This window comes from Pempheris klunzingeri, chromosome 18 (assembly GCF_042242105.1).
Source record: "Pempheris klunzingeri isolate RE-2024b chromosome 18, fPemKlu1.hap1, whole genome shotgun sequence".
Classification (NCBI taxonomy): domain Eukaryota; kingdom Metazoa; phylum Chordata; class Actinopteri; order Acropomatiformes; family Pempheridae; genus Pempheris; species Pempheris klunzingeri.
In genome coordinates this window covers 16109635-16132592 of record NC_092029.1, presented here as the reverse complement: position 1 = coordinate 16132592, position 22958 = coordinate 16109635, and the positions used below count along the sequence as shown (strand labels likewise).

General features: G+C 42.2%; 1 protein-coding gene across 1 annotated transcript in view; it reads left to right on the top strand.

Moving 5' to 3' along the window:
- The window catches only part of sipa1l1 (signal-induced proliferation-associated 1 like 1), a 71328-nt gene that overhangs the window by 1209 nt on the left and 47161 nt on the right, over nucleotides 1–22958 (top strand). The window contains exon 2 of the mRNA XM_070848922.1: nucleotides 6761–6921. The gene's annotated coding sequence lies outside the window, so the exon portion shown is untranslated. The remainder of the gene's footprint in view (nucleotides 1–6760; nucleotides 6922–22958) is intronic.

Genomic DNA, 22958 nt, shown 5'->3' with positions numbered 1-22958 from the left:
GAGCTCTCCTCTGCCCTAATGACACCCTGAGAGGGATTTTTATTGTAAGTGGACCCCCTGTAGCTGCTCTGTCACCTCTTATTGCTGGCATCTCAACCTGTGGAGTCTGCCCTCAGGCTACCAGCTTCAGTCCCCCCCCCCGGGAAGCACACACACACACACACACACAGCTTCCTCCTTCGACAGGTCCTAAATGGACACGTCAAAGAGATCTCATCCCTATTCATCGGTTGGCCGGGGTGGGTCAAATTCTCAACTTGAAACACAACAGCAGCATTAGAGATATTCCTCTCCCAGACAGCATTTCAGTTGCTTTGTCCGCTTTTCTTTGGCTTCTGCTGCTGCTTTGTCAACCCCCCCCCCATGTATTAGCAGTTGAACATCTCATGCAATCAGCCCTCCCTTGCCAGTGCCTGTGAATGCCAAGACTGAGCAGATCTGGAGGCTGTGTTGCATTTACAATATTAAGTAGGCTATTGAAACTGAGTGTGTAGGTGGAGGCGCACATGTTCTGTAACACACGTAGCAACCGAATTAAAGGGGATGTGGGAGAAAAGGAAAAGAGAGTAAAGAAAAATGTCAGGGGTGCTGATGGGAAGATAAAAGATTATCAAAGGGCTGTTGGGATGTAGAACAGCTGAAACCTCTCTCTAGGTGTTCTTGGATTAAGCAGCTGGAGTTGGCTCAAAACCTTTGGGATCTATTGGGAGATTTTCCCAGGACCTTAGTTAGCGCTTGCAAGCAAAATCTTTCAGGTTGAATTTGTATGAGACGCGCTGTGATTGGGATGAGGTCCTCTAATGTGGAGCCTAGGCCTATCTGGACCCGGCAAGGTTTTCTGGCAGCGCACACAGAGAGAAATCTGGCAAATGCAAAGTCAGGAAAAAGAGGACATTTTAATCTCATAGCCGGCCAGCTTGCACATTCACTGTCTGCATGCAATGCACAGTGCTGACAGGAGCTGAAAGTGGGCTCTTACCTGTTTACGACCTCCCTCGCTGGCCTCGCTCTGCCTCGTCCTCACCTTCTGTCTCACTTCTGTCGCTACTTCTTTACTTCTCCACCTCCCACGAATTCCCTCCTCCCTCCTCCCATCACCGACAGTGCCTTTTCCTCTCGTCGTGCTTCCTTCCTGTTGTGGAATGCATGCCCAGACTCTGACATTCTCATCATGTCTGTCCACATCCCTCACCTTATCTCTCCCGCTCCCTTGTCTTCATTTCTCCTTATTCGTTTTTTTCCTCTGTTTCTGCCTCTCTCCCCTTTCTGCATGCTGGAGATTGGAATGTGAGTTCCTTCTGTTTAAGGTCTTGGGGTGGGCTGTCTCTTGAGAAATACCAGAGCAAGAAATACTTGTTAACAGTGAATAGATCACATTGCAGGGCAGACTGATTTGATAAAACTACTAAGCTTTGGTAAATCAGGATGTTTCCTGCAGAGAGAATTTAAAAGTGGCCTTCTCACTCAAATGTTGTGTAGATTTCTACTGTCACCTTAGCATAATAACACCTATTTCAAGAGTGTTGTGTTAAATGCATCACTGCCAACTGTAATTGCAGCATCACTTCTGGATGGCTCCAGGATGCTACACGAGCTAATTGGCACTGCCCATTGTAAGCTCAGTTCACACATAAGACAAGATATGGCATATTTGTCAGGTCTGACAGCAGCCAGAACACAAGAAGGAACGGCCTGATGATGGAAGGGAGTGTTAGGGATCAGCTAGTGCTCCTCTCAAGAGGTGATTTTCCTGTGAGATGTTTCCCCCATGTTCTGTGGGGTAAAATTACTTATTCTGTCAATGGAGTCTGGTGGCTTTGAAGAGAGGGATGTAATGGCTGTTTCTGGTTAAACAAAAAGGTAATGTAGTGTTGTCACACACGTTGAATAACAACCTGAGCCTGAGTGGCAAAAACAAGCTCATTTGGTGGACATGCTTTGATCTGATGCAGTCGTCCCACAGGATTACGTTGTGGCTGCCAGCTAAGGCGACCGCAACGCCTTGGACCCATTCCAAAAACTTTTTGTACCTACCAGTTATTTCAAACTCGATGTGTAAAAATAGGGACCATGTTTTTGAAATACAGTTACCCTTTAAGTGCAGCGTTGTTAGAAAGCCAAGGTTTGTGTGCTCTGACACATTTGAAGTGCAAGCCAGCACAGTGTTTTCACTTAACAAACAGCCCTTGCGGTGTTTTCTCTGATATGTGAAATTGCATATCTCTTTTGATCCATGGTCTTTTGCAGAGGATAAATCAGAAACCCTGTTGAGGCTTTCAGTCGGCCATGTCAGGGCCTTTCATTGCAGCCAGAGAAGGAAATGGAGCACAAGAAGAGGCAGTTAATTTTAGCCATTCCACCTGAGATAAGGAGACTTAAAAGCTAAAATTTTCCCTATATCGGATCCCTTTCTCTTTCTCCATCTTCTCCTGTCTGTCTGGTGAAATAACTGCTTAATAATAAGGTCTGCGAGGGTGTATTGTAGTACATGAAAACAGCATGGATTATATAAAAAATCTCTGATTTTAAATTGTGACAGATGAGCAAAAAAATCTATAACAACATAATGTAACAATGACTAGGTAGGCTAATCCACGCAGAAGTAAACAGAAGGAACATACTGTACAGATGGAGAGCCCTGACAGAGAGAGAGAGAGACAGAGAGAACAGCCTAGATATTATGAGAACAATGCTTTAATGTAGTCAGCACGAGTGAGGAATCATACGAGCCTGGGTGGACATTTAACACCGGACAACAATCAAATGCTAAAATGTAAAGTTTTACATAAAGATGAAAAGACTATGCACTATATGTGGCTATTTTGAATAACCTCAACAGCAGCCTATTAGGGATGCATAGATAATTTTTTTCCTGATCAATTCTGACACGTTAACTCAGGGTAACTGTTGAGTACTAAATTTAATTGGCTCCAAATTGAAATCCAAAAGTGTCTTGTATTAAAAACATGAAATATTCCAGCTAGTCTGTTAAAGCCTATGAAGAACGGTCAACAACATTGGGAACCCTGTGTCCAAGCACAGCAGGTAGATGTCGCTGAACCTTTGAGCTAGGTAGAACCCAAGTTACATCACCCTTCAACTTAGTTAATGTTGTGTTATCAATGGAGTCGATTGCACATTTTTTCCCTTCATGTGGGAATCCACATCCATTCTTACAGACAGATGCACTGGCCCAGAATGAACCTGTCTTTGATATTGATGTGAATGGTTCAACACAATCTACATCTGGCTTTGTGATTATGCTCCTGGCTAGGGATTTAGTGTAGCTCTGATGCTGATCAACTTTGGGTAAACACGCCAAAGGGTAACCACATACGATCAATATCGGAATATTATGTTATAATATTTTTGTAGGATTGTTATACCCTTGTTGCAAACATTAGTGGCAACTTCTAGCCTTTTATGCCATAAATGCTGCTCCTCTCAACCGCTGAGATGTGTAAACATGCTTGGAAATTGTATAGTGTTCCCCTAAATTGCTATTTATGGCAAAAAAAAAAAAAGAAAGAAAAAGTAATCGCCATGAAGTTAACACCACTGCGATGAATATCCAGTATTTAGTTGTTGATCTGTGAGAACAATCACAATGTGGCCACTGTCTGGTTTGAAAAGTTAGGTGCAGGTGGAACATGTGTTCATTAATCTGCATCAAAAATGGGCTGGTGTGTGAAATGGATGACTGTCTCAGTGTCTCAACTCCTCTTCTCTCCGACTCCATGATGACATCGCAAGAACGCGACCGTGCACGAGAACTGTAAATCTTATCCCCAAATATGTACGGGAGCGTTGCCGAAATTCCCACCAACTGTCTTGCCATCTGTTTCCAAGCAGACAGAGCTCTCAAATTTCTGTCTTGCTGGATGACTAAAAGGATGTCACTACTGTTGGCTGCAGAGGGCTGGTATCTGTGATTGAAGTGCTTTTCTGACCCTGTTGGATTTGTTAATTGCTGCCGTCTCTCCTGTGCCATTTTGGGAACATTAGTGTGAGCGTGTGAAGCTGCAACCTGAAATTTATGCAAGCTATTTGTCAGGAAATTACAGAGCTATGTCAACACTCAAGATGTGATTCAAATGTTGTCGATGTGGAACCAGATTTCTTATACAACTTGAGGTTATTAGCCTAAGTAGAGCTACTATTTGAGCTTATTCTACATCCTAGAGTTGTTATATATTATATGTTATATGCAAGTCGCAAATTTACAAGACAGGCTTAGCATGATGTTTTCAAAATATTTTAATGTTGCTTATAGCCCACGTTTTTATTCAAATGCCATCATTTAAGTGCATCATGTAAAGTTCTGAGCAACTCAGCCCTTTGTGTTTGGTTTGGATTTGTCAAAGGCACAGGCAAATCTTCCACAGCATTTCTCCTTTGTTGGATTATTATTAATTATTATTATCATTATATGGTATAGAATTGGTATTACAGTACAAACAACACTTCGTGAAAGCAGTTGACTCCCAAATACATCCTAGTCTTAATAAACACACACATCAGTGCCTCCTCATGCTTCGACCAAATTGAAAAAGACTAAAACTAAAGAGATTTCCTGTATATTAGTAGTATAGTTAGTTTCATAAGTATACAATATTGTGTCAGTTAGGTTTTTATTTTGATTTCAGTTAACTAAAATGTTTTTACACCTAATTGTAGTTTTTTGTTTAGTTATAATAAAGTATCATAACTTGTCCTCCCAAACATCTTTCTGTCTGAATTCGGAGGTTGTTTTGGACAATTTCTGTAACTTTTCGACACTGGCGCTCTGACATCCACACCCACTTCACGGAGTGATCGGCCAGCTGTGTGAAGCCGAAAACATAAGCGGAGTCTGAAGTTCTCTCTCTTTAAATTCTCTCTTTTTTTCCTTCAGACATCAAGGAAAAACTAACACGTTCTGTAGCATAACCCTATGCTTCATAAACAAATGCATCATCATCATTATCATCATCATCAACATTATCAGCACAGTCCGAAACAAGAGAAGCAGCAGCCTTATGAGACACGTTCTGTTTGCTTCTGTGTTTGATTTGAAGTTGCAGAAACACTACATTAACAGTAATACAAGTACAGTGACTCTATGTTTAGAAACTGTCCTTGAGGCGCACATTGTTCCAAACTGAAGTTGGTGTGATAAAGTTTATGAAGTTTCTATTTCGAATACTTGCATAGCATTACATAGTGCAACAGAACATAATGCACCTTCACATAAATGATCCTCTACACATCAGCAAACATTAGTCATTTTGTAGCGTTCATCATGGTTTGACACAAGCTGGGCAGCACCTATAGGTATAAACAAAAAAAGTACCACAGGATCTCATTGGTGTTGACTTTGATTACTTTGGAGGACTGAGTTCAGTCCATTTAACCAAATGTGTTGTGTGGAAGAAGTGGATGCTAAAATCACCTTTTGTGAATGTGTGTCATTCACCAATGTTTGTGCATAGTTTGAAAGATAAGGAAAATGAAAAGAGTACCAGTCTTTATCTTGACAGTTGACAGCACAAGTTGGCATTCAAAGCACCGAAACCATGACACAATATCAAATAGTCCACCTAAACTGAATCTGCAACCATACAGTTGTACCCTAAGAGTGGGCAAAGCTTCTTCTAGTTAGGCAGACATTTTTGCTTTGTAAGATACTGAGAGAAGAATAATCAGAGAGGAAAGTTATGGATGAAGAATGTTTTTTTTTTTTTTCCTGATTTTAGCAGCTTTTACCTGAGGAAATTTTAGTCATTAAAGTCCCATTCAAACAGGATTTGTTTCTCAGAGTTCCCATCCCTTTTTTAAGTGGAGCCCTGAGTGCCCTCTGTGTTTTCTGGCACGCTTATTGGCCTGTTTATATGAATGGTGGGCCGTGAACTGAAATAGAAGAAGTTGAGGCCAGCTAGGCATCTTATTCTTTGCAATATATTTTTGTGTTTGTGTACAACCCACTTCATGTCCAGAGTTATTTCATCAGATTTGCATGCAAATGAGTTCTGTGGGGTGCAACTAAAAAGCCTATATGTTCGAAAGCTACTCAACAGTTATTCAACAAGCCTGTCTCATGGCGGGAAAGTGGTGTTTATTTCTAATCTCCCACTATAATTTTGCACTGGCTAACATGCTGTCCAGAACAATCCAGTTACCATGAGCATAGCTAATTTTTTCTATCACTCATACCCCCCTGGAACATTTGACCTATCCTCATGGGACCGCGTTGGCTTCCAAGCATGCTGATGGCATGAGAATCCACTCAGTTTGATGCCTGAATTACTCACGGTCAATTGTATTACATAATGCACACAGTGTAGTTTGTGGGAAATAGCATTCCCCACTTCTGCATGATCTGTACACTCTGACTATGTTTATGACTGGTGAATGTTGAAGAATCTATACAATACTTGTTATTGTTTTGTAGTTTTGCTTTTGGTATCTCTGCTATCTCTTTTGGGGGTCTCATCTGGCCAGTGTCTGCACAACTGTCTTCATATCAGAGAAAATGGAGGAGAGTGCACCAAAAATAAGATCAGCACTCTTGAATCAATGATTAATATATTCATATAGGATTAGTATGATCAGGCAGCATCAGAGCTTTTTAAAATATCGAAGTAAAATTCAGGGCGGAGGTTTTACTTTATAACAAATATTTGGGCTCTGACACATATGCGTTTGCAGTTTGTGAAAGAGGCTAAAGGACAAACAGGCGGTTTCCTTAACAGACTCTTGCTTTTCTCATATGCCGCTGTAGGGAAGCCTCCTCTGACGACAGTCACACAAGTAGGGGAAACAGAGGCGCAGGATTAAAGGAAGACATATCCTGGTCATTGTTCAACACTGCTGGATGGAGTCGCCTCTCTGATCTAAAGGAAACTTACTACTTGAAGTTGGGAAAGCTGTCATCTGTTTGCAGTAAGTATTGTTTTGATCAAATGCACTCTATGCTACATAAAGTAAAGTATTAATCTATCAGCACGCTCTGAAGCAGCGGCCTACCTTATTTGTTGGAGAAGATGCAGTATGAGGGATGCTGTGTCCTACCGTGTCATGCCACACATTGCAGATCCGCCACGGCGTGAAGAGGTAGTTCAGAGAGAAAAATTGGCTTTAAAGTCGACAGGCTTTTGAGCTGTTTACCATCCTTGAAATTGATTCATTAAGTGTGCTGTAATTGACAGTCTCTGTGATTTCACTGTCAGTTTGAGTTCTCGTCCTGGGCTGTAATGCCCCGCTGAGCCTCAACAAACCAAACAGATAATCTTGTGGCCATGTTGATGTTTCTGGTAATGTGGCTGCCTGGGAGGGGTTATGTTAAGATACTGGAACACACGTTTCAGGCTGAGATGTGGTTTTTAGTACTCAACATACTTTAAAATGACAGTTGGGAAAAGGGAATATGTCAAAAGCTTATAATAAGTGGACGGTTTTGAAAGAGACTTTTTTAAAACAAAATTTATAGAAGGTCCTGTTGGTGGTGTCAAAATCCAATGCTCCTTATCAAGTCTCTTCTGGAGTCGCCATACTCGACAAAAAGATTGTATAATTACCAAAGTGGATTACTGTCACCCTTTGATTGGTGATGCGACCAAGGTGTTGTGTTAAAACCCCAGAAAACCTGGTTTCCATGCATGTGTCTCTGTAACATTTGAAATTTCTCACTAAATAAGCAACAATCCAAGTTGGAAAAAAATATCTGAAGTTATCATTTAGAGAAGGGACTGTGTTGATGTGGTTTGATGACTTTTGATTGATAGAGCTGGCACCGTACGACTTTCTCTGTTCTTTCCCAGTATGAGTCAGGCCTTTAACTTACCCCAGCACGCAGTGAATATTCTGCGAGTGTATAGCAAAGGCTGAAGCAGCCTCCTATGGCCTTGAACAGAGTAAGCAGCAAATGGATAGATGGATGTTTCTTGCTTGAGTTAGGCCTTTGCTAGCCTGCTAACAGTGATTATTGTGCAGTAACTTTTCTGTTTTTGGGGGTGTGGTGATTTCATTGTGTTGCAATATCTGATTCAGTATAAGGCATATATACGGTTTAGCTGATTCACTGGTGTAAACGTGTTACTGTACAACACAGCATGGATCTGGATTAAAGACTGCTTTGAGAAAAGTTGCATTTGGCAAACTGTCAAGGAAAATTTAGGCTATATTCATTGCATCTTCCCTGCTGTCATTTCAGTAAGAAAAGTTGAATAAGGCTCCAGCACTAGCTCATTGTGCCAAGGAGAGAAGAGCTCTGGTGGATCCTCGTAATGCAAGACATCTTGCCTGGGTTTGCTGGTTCCAAGGAGGTCTTAGATTGTGCCAGGGGAGGTAAACACGTACACTAAATCCATCTTGATGTACTGAAAGCAGCAGCAGCTTTTGGCTGAACCCTCAACAGTCTTCCTGCTTTGCAGATCCACGTACTGACACAAAGCCAGAGATAATGCTGATTGTGGTGAATTCCTCCCTGACATTTGTTAGCAGTCGGATATGATGCTCATTTTGTAGCAATTAAGTTTAGGAGAGGACCACAATTCTGCTTCAAGTCATTTCTTTATTTCTGTGCACAAGTCTAAATATCTGACAATACTGATGATTACTCATCACAGTTTACCACAACGATCGTCTTTTTTCAATTGTTTCAATTATTAACTATATTACCTTATTTTGTGGATCCCACAGACAGACATAAATAAGGCTAGTAGATTGGACTTGCTCACGTGGACCCACAGACATTTTTCCTCTAAACCAGAAGAAACAAGGCCACTATGCCCAGGCTTACCACATCTGGCTTGCAGGTGGTGGAAGCAGAAACCAAAACAGGAAAGTGGCCTGTCATGATCTGTAGTGCTCACTGCAACCTTTCTGCTCACTGTGCTCATCCAAGAAGGGGGGGGGGGCTTTGGCATGTAAGGTGATGGCCTTGCAAGCCGGAGTGGAGTTTCCATTTTAGGGTTTAATGGTTTTCAGGTTCATGGCTTTGTAAAGACCCAAATGTTTGGTAAATGTGCGCTAGCCTTTCACTAGATTCACCCCATCACGCTTTTAGCTGAGCCATGGGTGTACAGTGGCACGCAGTGGAATGTGTGAGAATGCCGTGTGTACACAATAGGGATGACCTCATTGTTTTCAACTTCATCTAAGCTCAACATGCTGAAAAACAATGAAATCTGCGTTGCCACTCTACCCCAACCTCCCCCTGCTCACACTGTGTACGTGTGTGTATACGTCCCCTCTCCGAGGTGTGTATTTACCTCCTAGTTTACAAAGGTTGTTAAAATATTTACTCAGGGCTGAACCGGTTAATGATTATTTGGACAAGCAGAATTGGAAGTGCTGGGCTTCACACACTGGGGCATGTTGTCGCAGAGAATCCAACTCCAATGGGTTTTGTTCCTGGTGTCAGTTGGTGAATGCGGCCGTAACCTTGCTGACCCTCCTGCAGGCTAGATGGTGAACTTTTGCTCGGAAACTGAAGGGAACTATAATTCATGCTTTTATTTCCACAGAGACTCTCTGGGTGAAGATGGCCGGTGTTGTAGTATGTTGTGATTTTTGTTCCCCTTTATTGTGTTGATGTAGACTACAAATGTCTAAAGCTGAAATGAATTGGAATGAATTATTTCAGACATTTTTTAAGCAAAAATGCCAACATTCTCTGGTTCCAGCTGCTCCAATATGAGGTTTAGACGTTTTTCTTTGTCATAGGAAATTGTGATGGGAGTTTTTTTTTTTTTACCAGTTTTTTTACCATTTCATAGACAAAATGATAAATTGATAAAAGTAATCAGTAGAATGATGCTGGAAATAATAGTAGCAATTAAATTCATCATAAATATATTTTTTTAAATCTTCTAAATTGTCACCTACCAACAGTCTTCACTCAAGGTCACCATCACTTTCTCCCTATCTGTCAGAAAACTTCCATGTAGCTCTGTGTCGGCTCTCCTCCTCTAGCACCTGTTCCTTCTGCATCTCTCCCCATCACCACCAACTCATCATTGCTGCCTTGTTACCCAGTCACTCAAATCGAGCGGGCTGCTCTGCGGCGTTGGAGCGCTTTAAATGGTCATCGGAGGCGATTTACCACATAGAGCTTTGATCCATTCCAGTGGCGTTCTGACAAGTTCTAGCTAATGCCTCCGCTGGGTCTCTCCAGCTGTGAGGCGGAAAGCTTGATCAGTAGTTTATAGATGTGAGACGTGTGGGCTAATGCAAGCTGCTGTTTTTCATTAAGAAGCAACTGGCGCATGGGAGGAGAGTTTACTGCCCTAGCGGTACTTTCTAATGACAGCAGGCCAGTTTAGAAGTAAAGCGTCTTCAACAAGGGCCCACAGGGTTGTTTTTAATGAAGTGACTGCCTGAAGCCCTTTAACATCTCATAAAGCACTTGGGGGACAAACGGCCACGGCTGACGACACATTGAAATGAAGGGATTCACTTGAGCCTGCCCCCCTGATTTTCTGTATTTTATGGTCTCGTCACTGACATACTGGGTTGAAAGAAATGGCCCTTGTTGTCACAGTTAGACTTTGCAGTCAGTGAGTTTGTGAACAGACCTCCAGAAAATAACCAGTGGACTAGAGTAACTGGCCTCGACTACCCTATCAGGGGGATACTACTGCTCTGTGAATTCAAATTTAGCAAGTTTGTGCCGGTGTGTAGGACATTGTCAATGACTTTGAGAAGCCAGGTGTAGAGATATAATGAGAAATCTGATGACTTGAATAGCATGATTGTAGTTGGACATCACAGTCTGTACCTGAAATGAGAAGAGTATCTAGAGGGTTGTAGCTCAAAGCACCACAGGTCCTCGTTGCTTCCTGATATGAGATTCAATAAGCCAATGTTGCCAGGCAACGGGTGCAATTCCACTTTTGGCAAGTATTGCTTAGTAACAAAATTTGTTTCCAAGGAGTATAGGCAGAATCACTGGTGGGATCAATGGTGGATACAACGCTGGAATCTAATCTCCCATTTTAGGAATTTAAAGCAGTGTGTCTTTAAAAGGACAACTGAAGGGAGCAGGGGCTACTGTGTGCACGATTCAGTCGAATGAAGGGTGAGGACAAAATACCACGGACACAATAAGCTGCCAGCCAAACGTTGTTAGTTGACCTAACAGAATACAGGACAGTATTCTCTCTTAGCATGGGCTTCATCTTAAATTTTTTATTTATTTTTTTTCCAAAGCTGAATCCTCCACAAATATCCCCACAGGTTGTGTCAATGCTGGAGCACTCTTGTCTCACAATGCAACTCTGCTTGCAAATGGCCAATAGTGCACTAGTAGGAGGCGGAGTAGGAGGAGAGGGGTAGTGTGAACAGGGCCTGCGGGGGTAGTGCTGCGTTACATAATATCTGCTGAACCCAGCTGTGCCGTGTTGTTTAGCCCATGGGTGAAGTGGTGCCAGCCAAGCCGACTGATGTGTCCACCTGCGCTCATCAGAGTAGGTTGAAGATTAGAGAGCAGGTCAATGAACAGATTGACACCGAACAGACTGATCACATGTAGTCAGAGGCAAATGGGCAAAGCATGAAAGGGCAACACCAACATCTCCCCTCCGGCGCTGTGTTGCCATGGCAGCACAGTTGTTGTGTTGTCAGAAGCTTTGGAGTGTAATGAGAATGTAGAGTTCTAACAATGGTAATTAGAGGCTATTTTTCTTTCTTTCTTTTTTTTTTTTTTTTGCAACTAAAGCCTCCTCCTGCAGCGCTCTCTTATCCCCACAGCCACTCCTCAGTGGAGCAATGCACCAAGAAGAAATCTTCTTTCATCAAGTGCGTGTAGAAAAGGACAGCTTACACTAGTTAGTACCAATGCACACTATCCTCTCCCCTCATGTTTGGCAATGTGTTACTCAGTGATTGTGGACAGGAACTTCTGTGAAGACTCAGTTACTGTTAATTTCCCCAGCTGGCTGGTGTGTTTCTCTTGGCACACTCTGCAAGTAGCATACAGCTTGAATAAAGGCTGAGTAATACACTACAGGTGTCGTCCAGGAAGGGGCCCATCACCCTGCAAGCTCTATTTAAAAAAAGCCCGTATCAGAGTCACTATCATTAAAAGCTCATCATGCTGCCCTTCCAGACCTCTGTAATTAAAGGAAGAGGCGTCAGTGTTTTAGCTTCAACTCTTTTCCTCAGCAAGGCACAGACAAACTGATGTTCTCCTGCATGTACTATTTAATAGGAGTGTGTTTTGGACAAACGCAGGCTGAAACCCACACAAAGTGTCAAACTCCCCTGAAGACATCAGCAATTAAGAATCTGAAGAAGAGGCAAGCAGTATTGTCGGCTTTGATCTGTTTGTGTTGTATAGCATTTAGGGCTGCAGTAACGAATCAATGAAATTGATAATAATTCAAATATACAGTAGACTAGTTGGCAACGAATTTCATTGTCGATCTTTTTGTGTCTGTTGGATCTCGCTGCATGCTGTGCTTTGGGGAAAATAATATATTTGAAACATGGTGGGAAAAAGTGTCTGTAGTGTCTAAGCTGCAAGCTATGTCAGTGTTTCCTGTTGTACATATATACAGCAGGGCCGCTGCTGCTTCAGAACGTTCAAGTGTCAACGTGAATGTTTGACAAATGAACCGGTAATGAAAACAATAGTTACAGTCCTGATAGCAATCATCTCTTGATGGTTGTTGGACATGAACATCCTCGGTGAAAAGCTTTGAGTTTATATATTCATTTGTGATGGTCGTGTTGTGTTGGTTAAATGTAATTGGGGGAAAGTGAAGATTGACAGCAGGTTAGCACATTTCTGTCATGCCAGTGGCATACACGTAACATGCAACACACTGGAAATTGAGGTTAAGTACAGATGTGTGCACTACGCACATGTGACCACACAGACGGCCTCTGATTCAGGGCCTGGAGTGATTGACGGATGTATGAAACCATAGAGCAACAATCTGTTAAGCACTGCCAGCAGGATCCTATCCTCTGTTTGCTTTCCTATGCCTAGCCTCTCCCGACTTTAACCATTTTTGGCCCCCTCTGACAGGATCTGATGGGGGCATGGTGGAGATTGGCAGGCACCCTCTGGATTTCCTGTGCAAAAGTTTGTACTTTGCCTCTGGCGCTGTCTGTCTGCACCCGAGGCTTTCCCCTTCCTCAGCCCTCAGACTAGTTAGACACATACAGCAGAAGAGCAACAAAAATTACACAGTGATATATGGATAGAAAATTAGAACTAGATAGCAGGAAGACTGGGTGGGAGGAAGATGGATGAAAGAGAAAAAGTTGAGTTTTGGCTGAAAAGGAGAAGAAAAAGTAGTTGGGAAAAGACATTTGATTTATACAAGGGGAAAAAGTAGAGGGTAGAAAGAAATACCAGCAGAGCAGTAGTGGTCTATGAGCGATGAGCACAAGAGAGAGGGAGGGAAAGGTGAACCTCAAGAAGATCCAGCCCCGCACTTAATTGTTTTGTTTTGCCAGGAAAAGCCCCAGATGCCTGTAGTCAAGCAACGGCTTGACCCTTTCTTTGGCTGTAAGCTGCAGGACTGAGGCCACTGCACAGACAGCTTAGCAGTACGCTTTTTTTTTTTTTTTTTTACAAAGGCCTTTTCTCTGTTTTGACCCTTTGGGAGGTGCAAAGCCTCACATCTGTCAAAGTGTCACAGGGCTCGCTGTCTGCAGCCCTTTCCTCCCCCCTCCTCACCCCTTATAACAGCGATTACCCAGAAACCCCGGCACTCTGTTTCTCACGGCCATTAAACATGCACTTGTCAATCTGCCTCCTCGCCGTGTGACCGATGGCCTCACAGCTATTTGCCTCTCATCTGGTTTAGGCCTAATCAATACAAGTGCAGATTTTCTCCATCAGTGGTCTCCAACCATGTGCCTTCGATTGACGTATTGATGCAAAGTTACATTCCTGCGCCACCAAGTTTAGCTAATTATCGATTAATTGCCCTCTAAAATCAGCTTGCCATTGAGTTTGGTTGCAATGAATTTACACATGACTCTAGTCTTGTCTATCTAGTATGTGTTTCTACTCCTGTGATTTGTGAATATTTGCCAAAAGTGCTATGAGACATGCTTGTAAAGAGTCACTAAAAGAAGCATGTTTTTTGAAGTGCCTGAAAAGATGGGGTTTGTATTACGTGGTACAAAGGGATAGCTTTCTGTTTGTTAAAACATGGACATTTCTTTATTTACAGTTTAGCGTTCACCCTTAATAAGTTGCTTGGTTAAGCTGTCCGCCCACTGGACTTGTCAGATTTAGTCCTCGGCGTTGCCTGTAAATGATGCTACCTGGGACCGTGTCTGGTGCTTTCAGATTGTTTAGAGTGTCAGCACAACAAAGACAAGAGCAAGAACAAGACTCTTGGCTAATTGCTGTAAGCACCAGGCTTGTGTCTTCAGATATCAGGATCAAAAGTGTTAGTGTACGCTTTCTTCTCTCCGTCTTTTATTTACCTTGATGATAGAGCTGCCGTTTCTTTCCTCCTTAGTCCTCTTTAGGATCTGTTCTTCCCTACCAAGTGTGTGTGGTTGATAAATTGGCACTCATTGTTGACAAGCATTGACTCCTGACTTTGTGTCCTATGAAATTACACACTTGCAGACAAATGAAGTTAATAGTTAGGTTAAGAATCGCATAATAATTCAAAGACATAGAATTAGATCCATGTGCAAAGACGAGTACTCTAGCTGTCAGTTACACAAAGCTTCATCTGGTATTATATATGCACAAATATACAAAGCACATGGTTCCACTGTACAAATACAAAGTGTACAGGCTGACATACATGCGAATGCAAAGTTTGTGTCAAATTCTCCATTTTGAATGAAATGTAGTCATCCTCGTAACTTATGTAGATCCAAAAGGGTTTTCATTTGGGCAGCCACATTGTCCCGAAGGCAGGACATTGGTTGACCCCATTTTTGTAATGAAACTGTTATCGGGTGCTGTAATTTGAAATGTCGCTGGGATCATCATTAAGTCGTGTCTATTTCATGAGTGTCAGGGAAGAGCTGGGGAATTCAACTGAACCATCCAAGCAGACTGTCACCCTGTTCCATCCCACTGGAGTTTGTAAGCCTGCATATGACTCAGTATTTGGTAAAAAGATTACCGATAAGAAGGACTTGTAGTGAAAACCACCTTGGAGATGCTTCACCAAACATCAGGAGAACTGATGTAGGGCAAAAACAAGAGGCAGGAGTTACCGTCACCGCTGTTGCTGCTAGTTAAGAAAAGAGTAGAGAGAAGACACCTTAAGAAAGAAAGAAAGAAAAGAAAGCGATATGTTTTTGTTGTCATGCTGTTGTGGGCTGGAGTTTTATGAGCTTTGAGGCTGGGGATGTGTTAGTGGTGATTTATAGCTTTCATCATCAAGATTTTTGCCACACTGTTGGTCCCCAATAGACACCACACAGACCTACACACACTCCAGGTAGCTGCGGAGGCTTGTAGATTGTGGAGAGACAGGGACACTGAACAGTTAAAAGTTTCCTAAGGTGTCAGCTTTGACCGCAGGGATTAAATGTTAATGCTGTTCCAGGCCCGTATCAGGAGGTTAGGTGCAGGTGGCCTTTTTAAAGACGCCGCACATATATACACACATGGGCACACACAGACGCACACAGTTTCTTGGCTACCTGAATCTTTGATATTTTTGCTTTTCCAGTGCTGACTGTGAACCGCAGACACACAGCAGTCTGGAGACGGGGGGAAGTGCAGAGAACGGAAAGGTTTCACCAGTTGAACTTGTGAACTCCAGTTGGGACTCTACACTTCTCTCCATCTTAAAAATGTTAACCTCTGTTTCTTTATCTTTATCCTCTTTCTCTTTTTGTATTTCTATCTGTAATTCTCTCTTTGACTTTCAACAGATTTAGCGTGTTCTGGGTAGCACTTTCCCTTCTTCTTCTCTCCACCTCACCTTCCTCTCTCTCGTTCTCTCTGTGTCTCTGCCTTGTGGACTTCAGCTCTGGTGTGATTTACAGTCGTAGCAGAGGATGTGCTACTTTGGTCATGCTTTTCTTCCCTGCCACATTTTCTCAATTTCCCTCTGCGCACAGATGATTCCCAGGCTTCTTCAGACACACACAGACTTTCCCCCATTTCCTTTCTTTTCTCCCTTTTTTTTTTTCTCCCTCCTCTGTCCTTAACTCCGCTCATCTTTTTGGATTGATAGCAGTGATACTTGGCCAAAAAACCCAACCACATCTCTGCCATGGCACTTGAATGTCATCTCCTCAGTACACATGCGATTAACGTTAATTCTCTCAGGGCTCATAGTGTGTTGTCTTGTGGAAAATTACACAAACCTGCACAGACACTTGCATGTTAACAGTCATAAGCACACACGTGTGATTACTATTATACCATCATGATAGTTGGAGGCTTTTGTGGCCGTTGGGTGAACTCGTCCTGGCAAGTCAGGAGCTTCACGAATAGCTTGGCCCATCAGAGCTCACTGGCCGCCGGTGCAAGTAAGCACACTCGCCAGGTTTCGTTGAATAGCAGCAGAAGCAGCTAAAAGCAGGCTCCACTCTGAAGAAGGTTTAACCGACAAATAGATTTGATACAGCGGCTCCGCCAGCCTACATCCCTGTTTTTCCGAAGGGTTGAAGAGTGTAGGAGAGGAAAACTGAAGCTTATGTCCCCATGACAGAGAAATGTGAAAAGCAGGCAGCTGAGACTTGATAGAGAGCTGTGGCCAAAACAATGAAGATGGTTTAGAAGGTTTAGAATGGGCAGAAAGTGAGGATAGGTGGCAAAGGAACAAAGCTGCTTATGCTGGCTCGTAGTGGCTTTGAAATGGCTCTGAAACGAAATCCACAGAGAATTTGATGCACTATGAGTTTTTTCAAGTTTTCTGAGCTTCCCCATACACCTTCACGGGGCTTTACACAATACGCTTCTTCTCTCCCTCTATGTATCACGTCCTACCCCACACTTTATTGACTCACTCCCATAATGTGGGTTATACTGTCAGGATGGGGTGTGAGGTTGGTATTTTTATAGGCTATTAAAAAAAGGTGTTGATTTTACATCAGTGCAGTGCAGATCTCCTTACACAGTCTTGGCATTTGTAAAGCATTGCCAGCTGAGGATTACAGCCCAGGCTTAGAGTGTGTTACATAAGAAGTACTTAAAAGGTGCTAATTATTCGTCCAGGTTAAATGCTTCTGCTCAACTAGACAGGAAGCGAGAACCTGATGCCACACGTGGCAACAGTTGAATGTGTGTCAAAGAAATGGGTTACAATGGCAATTTTTTGCAAGCATATTTTGGTGCAGCCTAATTCCCATCATTTGAATTCTTTGTGAGAGAACACAAAAGCCAATAGTCGGGATCATTAATTCCCCTTGTCTGCTTTGCAAGAGGCACAGGCTTCCATAAGCCACACGAACAAGCAAAATTGTGTAATTTTGAGGAAGGTTATTTCCAGTTTCTCGTATCATCTATCTTTTGTTCCTCTGACCCCCTGACAGCAGTCTATCGAAAATTATTACACAACCTAAGATAGCAACCATTTAGTAGGGTCCTAAAGTGCAAGACATAGGCCAAACATTGTTCAAAACACATAATTTATTGAGACTTCTGCTGAAATATCTTCACTATCCTTGACTTGAACCTGAACTGAACCTTTTGTCAAATACAGCTAGCCTATGTAGAAAATAAATGTGTCACAAAACTATTGTCTGAAATTTCCACATTCATCAAAGATTTGCCATTGTGTATCAGTACAGTATTTCCTTTTTTGTAAGTCAACAAATCCCATGAATAGACCAGAACTAATAATGAATTAATCCTAATAATTGCCCGTATAGCTGAAGCCTGATACAGTGTTTGTGCCACAGACCACCACGACTGTTGTCCAAAACTGTTAAAAACGGACAAATGAGCCACACCACTGAGTTGTGTGACATGGTCTGTCATTTCAATGAACATTAGCACTGTAGTTAATTTTGAGTCAGTTCCACGTACATTGTCCAGCCACCATAAATACTCATTAGAACACCAATTAAGGGTAAATCTGCGACTGAAAACAGTCCCCAACAAATGGACTTTTTATTCCTCTTCATGCAAGTTTAACTGGTCCTCAACTGGACGTAGCCATGACCATCAGTAGCTGGCTGGAAAGAGAACTAGCTCCTTAAATCCTCCACTGCCTTTTTGTGCGTCCTGCCAGACATCTGGACATTGTCTGTTTTACAACCTGCAACTTGAGCTAATGCTCCCTCTGAATCCAGTGTACCACAGCATGATTTGTATTGTTAAGCCATCCCCGAAAACCTCGCCAAAGTACACATTCATCTTAATCACAGCCTTTTTTTTTTTGTCATATTGGGTTGTGTTTCATAGCCGAGTCTACTGGACAGAACATGCTTCAAATCTACAATAAGAATGCATTAGGAGGAAATCAACAGTTGGTCTTGTAAGCTTTACAGTAGGGAACGCCAGATTGAAGGCCAGGCAGACATAACTTAATCCAAAGTAACATGCAGCTGAGAGGCCAAAATGTGTTTCATTAGCAGAAACAAAAGCTGATGTTGACAATCACAGCCCCCAGGAGCCCCCACATTTTGCCGTTTTCAGAATTGGAGACGTCCATCTTTTTTTTAAATGTGTTTTCATTTCAAAGTACAGTTAGCTGTCCCGTGCCTAGCTCCTGGGCTGGTGTGGCTGTTGAGCTTGTGGCTTTGGCTTAAGACACAAACTATCCTGCCAGCCCACACTATGGCTTTACCAGCTCTGACCCTCCTAGTTTTCTTCCTTTCCAACCTGCTCTCCTCTCCTTCTCGTTTCTCTGCCATCTGTCTGCCTGCTCTCTCTCTGAAAACCACTCATAGCATTAGGCAGATGGTAGACAAGGTCTGTCTGGATCATCTTAATTCTCTTCCTGATCAGCCTTTGGTCACAGTGCTGGTCATAGCTGCAGTTCCCTGTACTTCCCCGGACACGCTTGATTGGATTATGCAGTTTCTTCTAAAGCTCTGATTCCAGTGCATTCCTAAGAATAAATGATTGCTTACAATTAGTTACGTTTAATAGATTATTTCAATAATGTTGAATTCTTTTTTTGGGGTCCTTCAGCCACCTGAGCAACCAGCACGTTCAAGATTGGAATTTCTAATGAACTCTGAAATGAAGTTGTCAAAACTTGAGTCTTTGCTTTCACATTAAACTCATCCGTGTCATGTGAACCCACAGATTGAGGCCACACTTTATAAATGTGTTGAAACAGGGCTCACAATCATTAACTAGTGACATCAACAGAGCATGACTAATGGACAAGTTCCTGTGAGAGTGTGGCCCTGCTAAGCCAATCGAAGTCAGGCCATGCAACAGTCAGCACTAGTGTCCCACTGGATAAGTGTTGGGGTGGAACGAAAGGTTGTCTGCTTAGTTGCTGTATGGTGTGTCTCATCACGCTGGTATGCTCATCTCCATTTCCTATTATCTCCTAAAAATGTGGGTCATGAACGTGTAAGCTGACGGTCATTTTCTGAACGTTAACGAAGCTCCAGATTGCTGGGCCACAAAACAACGGCAGTAAAAGAAGTAGTTTTGTTGATGGATAAGTGGTAAAAAATGCATTGCCAACAGTGGAAGCAATTTTTCATTCTGTGGCTTCCTGAGTTTGTCATCCCTGACGTGTCTTGACCAGGTGCGGGCTCCAAAGCAGGCTGTTGGAGCCCAAGTTAACACCCGCTGATCCGTCTGGCACAATAAGATGAATGGAGAGTATGAGTATAATACGATAAGATGACAGACAGAGGTTTGGTGTAAAGTTGACTCATGCTCTGGTTATGTTTGTCCTTTCATCAACTGTGGATAGTTGTAGAAAGTGTGAGTGTGCACTCAACAACTGTGTACATTTGTTCCAGTTTGCATAGATTAGAACGTTTCCCCCAGACTGACATAGGCGGACCATTAGCAAGCCTCATTAGGCTGAACGCCAGCACGCAGAAACATACTACGGAGGGGTCCAAGGTCCAGTTCAGCAGTCTGTACTAATAGCCTGGCATATAGAGAGATGCTAATGAAGCCGACGAGTTTCGGCTCTGATACAGATAGGCTTGGAGAATAAATCTGACAGAATTTGGAAGTTAGAAAAAAGCAGTATCCTGAGTGCTGATTGTTCACTGGGTAAACATGTATCTAAATAATAAACAGTTTTTAACTACTGAAAATATAAAGTATATTGAAAGTATATTAGATAAGTAGAATACTATTCTTAATTGCAGAGTTCCCTGTGGCATATTATAGTGAGGGATGTGCCACCTTGCTTAAAAAAAAACAAAATTACACTTTAAAAAAAAAAAGAAAATTAACCATATTAAGGATAGAGGCACTATGTCTCACAGTAAAAGCTATGTATTTCATGATTGAGAAGGCTGTTTCTGCCATCCTCCACAGACTAAGTTGATCACAGGATGAGATGTGTCAGTGTTTGTGTGATTGAGCTCAGAAGGTGACACTAAGTGATTGATCTTATGCTCACATCATTTGCCACATCTGCTAAACAATTTCCTGAGTCATTACCAGGTGTTGAGTAAGACAGAAGATGCACGTGGTAATGATTCTGGAGACGAGCTGTTAGACGGCTCCAAAGTGTCCTTGAAACTAAATGAGGAACTCAAGTGTAATCTCATCTTGTTTATGAGACAATGAAGACAATATGCTGCATGGCATCTTGGGTTTCAGAACTTCCATCAGGTTGATCTTGTGCAACACTTAAGAGTTTTGCTATTACTTTGCATGAAAGAATTTCCCGCTTTTACTAGAAGACAGGGATTTTCTTTTCTTTCATTTTTTCTTATGCCAGTTTATGTTAATACTACATTTTTCTATGTAAATGAATTTGTCCTTGCCAGACCTGAATTCCTGAATCATTGGGTCTCTCTCTTAATTAAAGAGTTTGGTCTAGACCTTCTCTTTATGGAAAGCGTCTTGAGGTAACGCTATATTGGCGCTATATAAATAAAGATTGATTGATTGATTGGTTCACTTAAGGTCAAGTGAAGTCAAGACCATACAGATTGTGTGTGCCATGAGTTGTGGCTAACAACATAATTACTGTATTGGTGATATCTGGTGCGAAGCAGAATGTTAAAGTTGGTACTCAAGAGTACAAATTACAAATCAAGACAAGTCAAATTAATTAACGGGACTAAAGAGGAATTTCGCTCAAGACTTATATTGTGAGTGTAATGCAGTATGCATTCAAAAAAAAGTTTCTTACCTTCTGTATTATTCACTAGATTTAAGCAATAAATCATTCTTGGATAGAGTCAGCATATAAAGTGCTCTTTCCTGTAGGCCAGGCCTACATGTTGTGATGAGATGAAATGAAGTGGTGCATGAATTGAGTGAATGAATGAATTTAGCTACTGAATTGCAAAAACCTTCAATCACAGTAAACTGTCGATCACTTTAAACCTTCTAAACTTATAGAATGATTATTATGACTGTCTGGGAAATTTTGTGGTGCTGCTTTGAGTGTTGTTCATAAAGAGTTATGCTCTTGAACATTTAGGTCTGTGATTCCTGCCAGGTAGTAGTCAGCCTACTTGGCACTCTGGTCGCCAGGTTTTTAGCCATGCAGTCATCATACACGGCCTTGTGATGCTTTTATAAATGCTTGAACAGACGGGTAGTGTTGCCAAGTGTTGTATCGTGCTACGATATCAAGGTACATTCTGCACAGTGTCTGACTCTGTCGAGCATCTTCTTAACCCCAAAATAGATCCAGACAACCAGCGTACTTTTCCCATTTGACACTAAAGTCATCTCTTTGTCTTAGTTGTTGAGTTTTGCTGAGGCCATTTTTACACAGCAGTATCGCTAGCATTAAAGCTTGCGCCTGACGTGGCATTTCAGAGTTTTCAGTGTTGTTTCTGTTGTCAGTGTAGAGCTTAGTGCAGCATCTGTGCATGTGACCCACATGGTTGGTTAGATTGTATTGTTTTAAAAAATGGCACTTGCAACCCTTTTTTCATTGCAGCTTTTGATTGTAAAAATTGCAGCGTGTGACATCGCAGTGTTGGTTTGAATTCGACTAATCGTTCAGCCCTACACTGGACTGTGTCTCAGCAGTCGGCAGAGGTGGCAGCTGCTGGCTCAGTTCTCCAGGAAATCCAGCCAACCTCCATGGAGAGGAAATGAAATATATTTGTGTTGGTGTGTGTGTGTTTAAGAATCAACTGCCAGATGACACGTTTGAGCTAATGACATGTTTGCCAGTGGACACTGTCCTGTACTAACCTATGTGACCACCTGTACTGCTTAACATTATTGGTGTAGATCACCTCTGTAACTGCTCTGATGGATGACATTCATTAGACTGTGGCAGTTAAGGCTTGTGCGTCATTATAGTCTTGAAGATTTCTAGAGTCCTGTCAGTGTGTCTCTGATGGCCTTTGACCTTGGATTATTATTGATATCCCCCCCGATGCTTTCGGAGTTGATGACAAGCTGAAAGACTTTGCTGAAAGGATCAGTAGTGTCAATTAGATCTTCTAAGTTTATAAGACTTCCATTTCTAATATTTGAAATAGAATAAAGTGCTGGCAAACACTGACACACACACAGACACAGACACGCATACACTCCTGGGCCTCCTGGGTTAATTTGCATTAACAAAAGGAAAGCCAAGGCTCTTGTTGTTGTCTGTCTTTTTTTCATCAGGGCTCCTTTGAACAACAGGTTATTGTTCTCCGTGGGACTTTTTCTTTTTAGATAAGAGTATTAAAGAAAACTAGTGCCTAAAGGAGGAGGAGGTATCACTGAGAGCAAAACCAAATCTTACTTTCCAGTGCTGTGGAACAGGTTCAGTCTTGAGGACTATGAAGAAGATGTTCTAGTATGCACAATAGATGTTAGAATGACACTGGAAAATCTGGATGTTATAGTTGAGACCACACGGTTTGTCCAGTTTCTTGATCATCATTCGACAGAAAATGAATTGATTAGAAGTTTGAGGCAC